The sequence below is a fragment of the Parus major genome, chromosome Z (assembly GCF_001522545.3).
Source record: "Parus major isolate Abel chromosome Z, Parus_major1.1, whole genome shotgun sequence".
In the NCBI taxonomy this organism is placed as follows: domain Eukaryota; kingdom Metazoa; phylum Chordata; class Aves; order Passeriformes; family Paridae; genus Parus; species Parus major.
This window is the reverse complement of record NC_031799.1, coordinates 29292952-29298951: the sequence shown is the minus strand read 5'-3', so window position 1 is coordinate 29298951 and position 6000 is coordinate 29292952. Positions and strand designations below refer to the sequence as shown.

Below are 6000 nucleotides of genomic sequence, written 5' to 3'. Positions count from 1 at the left end.
AAAAAAAAAAAAAAAATCTTTGGAAGAATGACTCTTGTCGGAGTCAGCTCTGAAAACAGGGTTACCCCCCAGGAGCTAGCGGCAGCGGCGCTGGATCCCATCAAAACAGAACTGCCTGATGTGGCATGTGCTTCTCTCTCTTTGCAGTTCCTTCTGGGCCTGTGTGGACTAGGGGCACAACGCGGCGCCTGACTGGCAGGAGGGGAAAGCGGAGACTCCTTCAGGTTTCCAAAGAGGTCCGAGTGGACAGCATTAGTAAGTAAATTCTCTGTGCTTGCTTACTGTCCCTGTGTTCTCGGGCTTGTCCAGACCTTTTCTTAGCATTCACACACAAACGTATGCTCACACACACACACATCTTTATATATATATACATATACACATATATATATATATAATATATATACATGTGTATATATATATGTACACACCCATGTGTGTGTATATATATATATATATATATGTGTGTGTGCATGCATTTCTGTTTTCAGGTTACTGTTCTGGTCAGAGAGAAACTTGGCTGTGTTAACTTGGAACTGTTTTTAGTGGGAAGGTGCATTAAGTGGTTTCCTGTTTTTTTATGAGTGAAGAAAATTGAAGGTGAATACTTGTTTAAAGAAACTGAGTGTGGCAAGTATTGTATAATGTCGCACTTCAGTGCAGGTGTAGGGATGTGGTAGAATACAGACAAAATCTAAACAAAGAGATGCTCCCTCAGGAGGGGTCTGCAGAATGGTCTGACCTGCAAAGCAATGCCAGGTGACAGGACATTCAGTTTAATGTAAAATGTGCCTGACTTATAGATACTAAGAGTATTTCTGTCCACATTCAATTGTAAGCATTTTTAGCCCATATCTCTGAAGTTCTTAATTTTTTCATCAAGTTTTATATGTATAAAATACATGTATATTTTTTCTTCTGATGAGGATGACAGTTCCAGACAACAGCTTTGCTTTCAAAGGGCTTTTTTGGGGCATATTCAAAAGTGCTGGTGGCACTGCTTTCAATAGGTGAGAAAGATCTAGGGGATACAAAAAGATAAACTCATTTAAAAGGGCGTCATGAGCAGTGGAACTGAGGTTTGCTGGCTGAGATGTAGAGTTAACAGAAGGTACGAAGATCATATAAATGTATGTCATGAGGTGTCTGCTGTTAGGTGTTGTTCAGCACTAAATATATCTGCATCTGGGAAAGAGAACTTTTTTGCAGGCATTATTTCTCTTGGGACAGTGGACCCATTATTGACATTTGCTGCATTTCTGCTGAAGGAAACAGCTAGTATTACTAGCTGAGGGTTAACTGTTTCCTAGGTAGAGAAAAGAAATAACAATGACAGGTATGTCAATGAAAACGTTTGCTCATGTTTGCTAATATCTAAATAAAACCTCAGTGTTATGTCAGTAGAAATACAGTTGAGTCAGGTGTTTTGAATGTACTGGAAGGAATCAATAGCATTTCAGCATTTTTCCTCTATTCCGGCCAAATGGATTTGGATTTAAATGCTTCATGTGTTGTATCTATTGTAGGGACAATGTGGGTTTGAACTAGAATAAATTAAAATTATGTCTTTACAAATTCTTGACAAATTTGGGTTATTTTAACAGTACAAATTCAGAATAATAAGTGGCTACAGTAAATAAACAATACAACTCAAATCTCTTATGTATTATGTCTTTACTCTTCACCTAATCAGAAAAAAAAATGTGCCATTAGAAACCATTAAACATGAACTTACAAATGCATTCTATTAAACTTCGAAATATGAAATTCATCTTGCACTTTCAGGTGTGATTTAAAATCAGCCACAACTAATAAATGTCACTGGGAGTGAAAGTTTGTCAGGGTCAAGTAAAATGCATTTCTTCATGAAGTAAAGAAATTAGTTTATGTCACAACAGTAAAGATAACTAGACAAAATTTATTTAGGAAATTAATGTGACACAAGCAGGAAAGACTAAATCTGCAGTAGCAGATGGATGACATTCAGAGTTGCTTTCAGGTATTCAGAATCTTAGAGCTAGGAAGGAATTAAAAAGCATAGGGTACAAGTTCTGAGACAGTGAATCAGGGTGACTTTCATACTGCATTACAGTAGTCTTTTGGCAATTGACATTTATTGGCAGGAAAAAAATATCCCATGAACTAGTGAACTTTTAATTAAAGGATAACACATTTTCTGACTTAGTAAGGAATCCTGCTGTTACTGTTTTACTACTATGAATTTACCTTTCAAGTCAAACCAAAATGCTTTCCCTTTTTTTTTTTAATGACTTAGTAACATTTGACATGGCTCATTGCTGTATTGTACTCCCTGTGGACAGCACATTAAAATAATATACCCAGCTAATTTGCATGAACTGTTTTGAGACTGCATGCAGTGAAGTTTATTAGGCTAAGCTTTCAGTTCTGCTAGGTGGCCCTAAACATGCAACAATGTTGAATGTCTAACAATGTGTCTATTTAAAAACAAAACAAAACAAAAAAAAAATATATATATATATATATTTATGACTAACCAGACAGGAAGTTGTTGTCTAGTTTAGCTTGAATCTCTTCATACTCAATGGCTTTATTAGTTTGGAGCACAGTCTTCATAAATTGTCTTGGGGATTTTCTTTAATCTAGGATATGTCATGGCAGTACTTTAGAATCTATATGAAAAATTACTCAAAACATACTCCACTTTTGCTGTAATTACTGCTGTAGGAAATGACCTGAGTCAAATCATGGCAATTAAATGTGATACATATTGTATTTGATTATATATTCATGTACATTCTTGAATTGTTGGCATAGGCAAATGTCAAATCGGATCAATCTGTTTCAGAAGAAACAGGAGAGGACTTTAAAAACACCTATTGCTGTGAAAACATTTAACTGATATAACAAAGTTGCATATGTCAGCAGTAATGTGGTTTATTATGCAATTGTTCTTTTTATTCAGATCAGATAGTGGTCTGATGAAATATATAAGCAGTCTACAGGGAATCAATGATTAATTCCTCTGACATGTGCATATTTAAGATTTCTTAATAATAAAATCCTCAATACCTGCATTAGTTTTCAGTAGACAAAATCAACTAACGTTGTCAGTATTAATCACTTAATATACTGAGCTACCACCAAACTTTGTGGTGATAAAGTATGATGAAAAAATTATGGCAATGTTTCCTTCTTTGTTCTTTGCTATATGTGGCTTTGCTGGAGAAACTGACAGTACACAAACAAACATGCTGCTTGATAGCACAAACTGTTTTGCAATGGGGAATATGATTAATATCAAATAATACACTGATGCTTTATTCAGCTGAGTTTGTTTGTGCTCCTTTAAGAACTTACACAGCATTGATAACTTTTATGTATATATGAATGATAATTCTACAGATTTGAAGTGCTATAACTAGTCAGAGAAACAAAGATTCTTGTTGGCTTAATCGGAAAACAGGTGAGTTCAGCATTTAGGAAAAGGTCACTGATACCTTTAATCAGCCTAAAACTTGTTTAGTACAAAAACAGATTGGTACCTGAATCCCACAAAATTAGAGTAATCTCTATTGATTTACTCTCACTTTAAAGACGTTGTAACCAGCAAATATAAATTTAATGGTGACATTTATGTGGATGCTTTATAATTTAGGGTTTTGCATTTTGATACCTGTACTCAAGGAAAGTAGTTTTTTTCCTTCATTAGTAGCCATAAGGATTCTATGAGAATTGGCTCAGGAGGAGGAGCTGTTCAGGGTGTTCTTTAAGATAGGAAAAAAAAGTGAAAAGGCCATAGAAAGATCTCAGATTCAAAAGTATTTGGAGAATGCTTGTATGTGTGGCATTTTATTTTGTTTAGTTTTCCACACATATGTTATAAGGTCATTAGTACTAGAAGTTTCTTAAAGAGCTTTTATGTTACCCCTTTTTCTTGTAGATTTTCCACCTTGAAGTTTTGCAGCTGTAATCCTAGCAAACTCTGACAAAGTTATCAAGGGACTTTATGTCACAATGATAACATAATGATAGAAATAGGGTCACAATGTATTGGCAAGAAGTGCAGTTGGACTATAAGTTTTTGGACATATTTGTGATAAAAAATATTTAGCAGCAAACATGGATTTAAAATTCTAATAGGAAATAGGCAGTAGGCATGAATTAATTTTCAAATAAGAATTAAATATATTTGATAAAAAAGACTAAGAGATGGAAACAGGCACACAGGCAAAAGGAATGCATACTGGGAGATTTTAAAATAATTTTTAATGCATTAGATGCTGTTTGATTTTCAGTTTATCCGTTCTAATAGTTTTTGGTAAGATCTAGTATGAAACAATAGCAGAAAAGATAGCAATAAACAAAAAATTGCAACAAATTTACTACTTTTATGGTCAATACGAAGGCTGAATTGCTCATCTATTTTCATTTGTTGTCAATAGTTGCAGAAATTATTCTATTTATCTTACATTTATATTCTGTTAAATATGCTTTATTAAATGAAGACTACTGTGCAAGAAATTGTATTCTTGATATTCTTAATTTCTGTAGTGGCAACTTTGTAAATACTTCTAAAAAGTGGGGTTTTTTTTCAATATATAAGCTGAAAATCTAGTTGAATAAAATTTTTACTGTTTGGATACTGAAGAATCTGGTTTATAAATCAATTCTAAAAAATTTCTATCAGCAATACTGTGAAATTGATCAAAATACTAGTTTATTTTCACGTTATGCTGAGTAAAGTCATGCTTTAAATGCCTTTAAAGTTCTTTGAAATCCTATTACACTTCCAAATTATGTACTTAGACTGCATTGAAAAGTAAAATTAACATTTTGGAGATGTGCTTGGATAAAGAGAACTCTAGATGTGTATGTTTGCAATATGAAGAAGGCTCTGTATAGTCCGATGCTTTTTCTGAGAATGCTGTGGGGGATTTGTTCCAGCTGTAAGCAGCATGAGCTGATATACTTGCTAATTAACAGATAGGTACATATGACAGGCCCAGTACTCCGTGTTGTATAAATATTTGGTTTAGAAAAATGTTTTTCTACATCAGGCAGTCCCTTGTTTAAGTTTCATCTCATTGTGAAAAGCTGCTTAAACTGAATTCTTCGTATGTTTCAGGATGGTTTCTCAAAAGGTAAGGTGATACTTTGATGCATATGGGGCATTCTGCTTTTTTTTAATTTAAAAAATAAGAGCTATACACAATGGCATTGAGGAAATCACTCTTTCTCCAGGATGCTGCTTTTTATTTGGTTTTAGATTACCTAGCTCATTTGCAAAGTCTGTGTAACAGTGCCCAGCAGTGAAATGTTAAACGCATATGCTTTTTGTTTGCAGTGAAAAGGTGGGTTGAGAGGAAGCTGCTTCAGCTGGGATGATTGTCTGTAAGCATAAAGGAGGACTCATGGTCTTAGTGGGAAGTGGCATTATTTAGTTCTTCTAGTTATTACAGAAACTGTGTGGGTAAGGTGAACTCACGTTTCCGGAGTGGTCCTCCCAGCTGGTGAGCTTCTCATAGGTGACAGCTCAATTGCTTTAAGATGATGATTGATTTAAGGTGACCAACCTGAATAAAGGTCCTCTGGTGGCAGCAGGTTGGAAGTGTACACCAATCTGTCTTCTGGGAACGGTAATTCTTAAGGGTACTGCAGCAGAAGTAACTGCATAAGAACAATTGCATCTACTCTAGTCTGAAAGTGAAGTGATTTTTAGACTCTCATGCAGCAGTTTAACAGTCAATGTGGGAGTATGTCAGGCAAAGTAAGTTTGCTCTAGCTTTGACGCATTCTTTCTTTGTCTCACCCCTACACACTTAAAATGTAGCCTTCATTGTGGTACAAGGCATAAAGTCATCACCAGACCCTGTACTACATAAACCAGCATTTAAAGTAGTTTGGTGTTCTCCTTGCACTGCTTGTTCTTTTAGTCAAACGTGTTTTTCTTCAGTCTTTCATAAAAAAGAAAAAAAAAAAAGTTCTCTATACTGTAACTAGATCTAATATAAAATATTA

The 6000-nt window shown here is 34.7% G+C and overlaps 1 protein-coding gene across 47 annotated transcripts in view; it reads left to right on the top strand.

Annotated features, from left to right (window-relative positions):
• Window positions 1-124: 124 nt before the first annotated feature.
• PTPRD (protein tyrosine phosphatase receptor type D) overlaps window positions 125-6000 on the top strand; it is a 1166996-nt gene continuing 1161120 nt past the window's right edge. For 21 of the 47 annotated variants that reach the window (XM_033520262.1, XM_033520279.1, XM_033520276.1 and 18 more), the window contains exon 1: window positions 125-255. The gene's annotated coding sequence lies outside the window, so the exon portion shown is untranslated. The remainder of the gene's footprint in view (window positions 256-6000) is intronic. The other 26 variants (XM_015652791.3, XM_033520289.1, XM_033520288.1 and 23 more) reach the window with 3 other exon arrangements.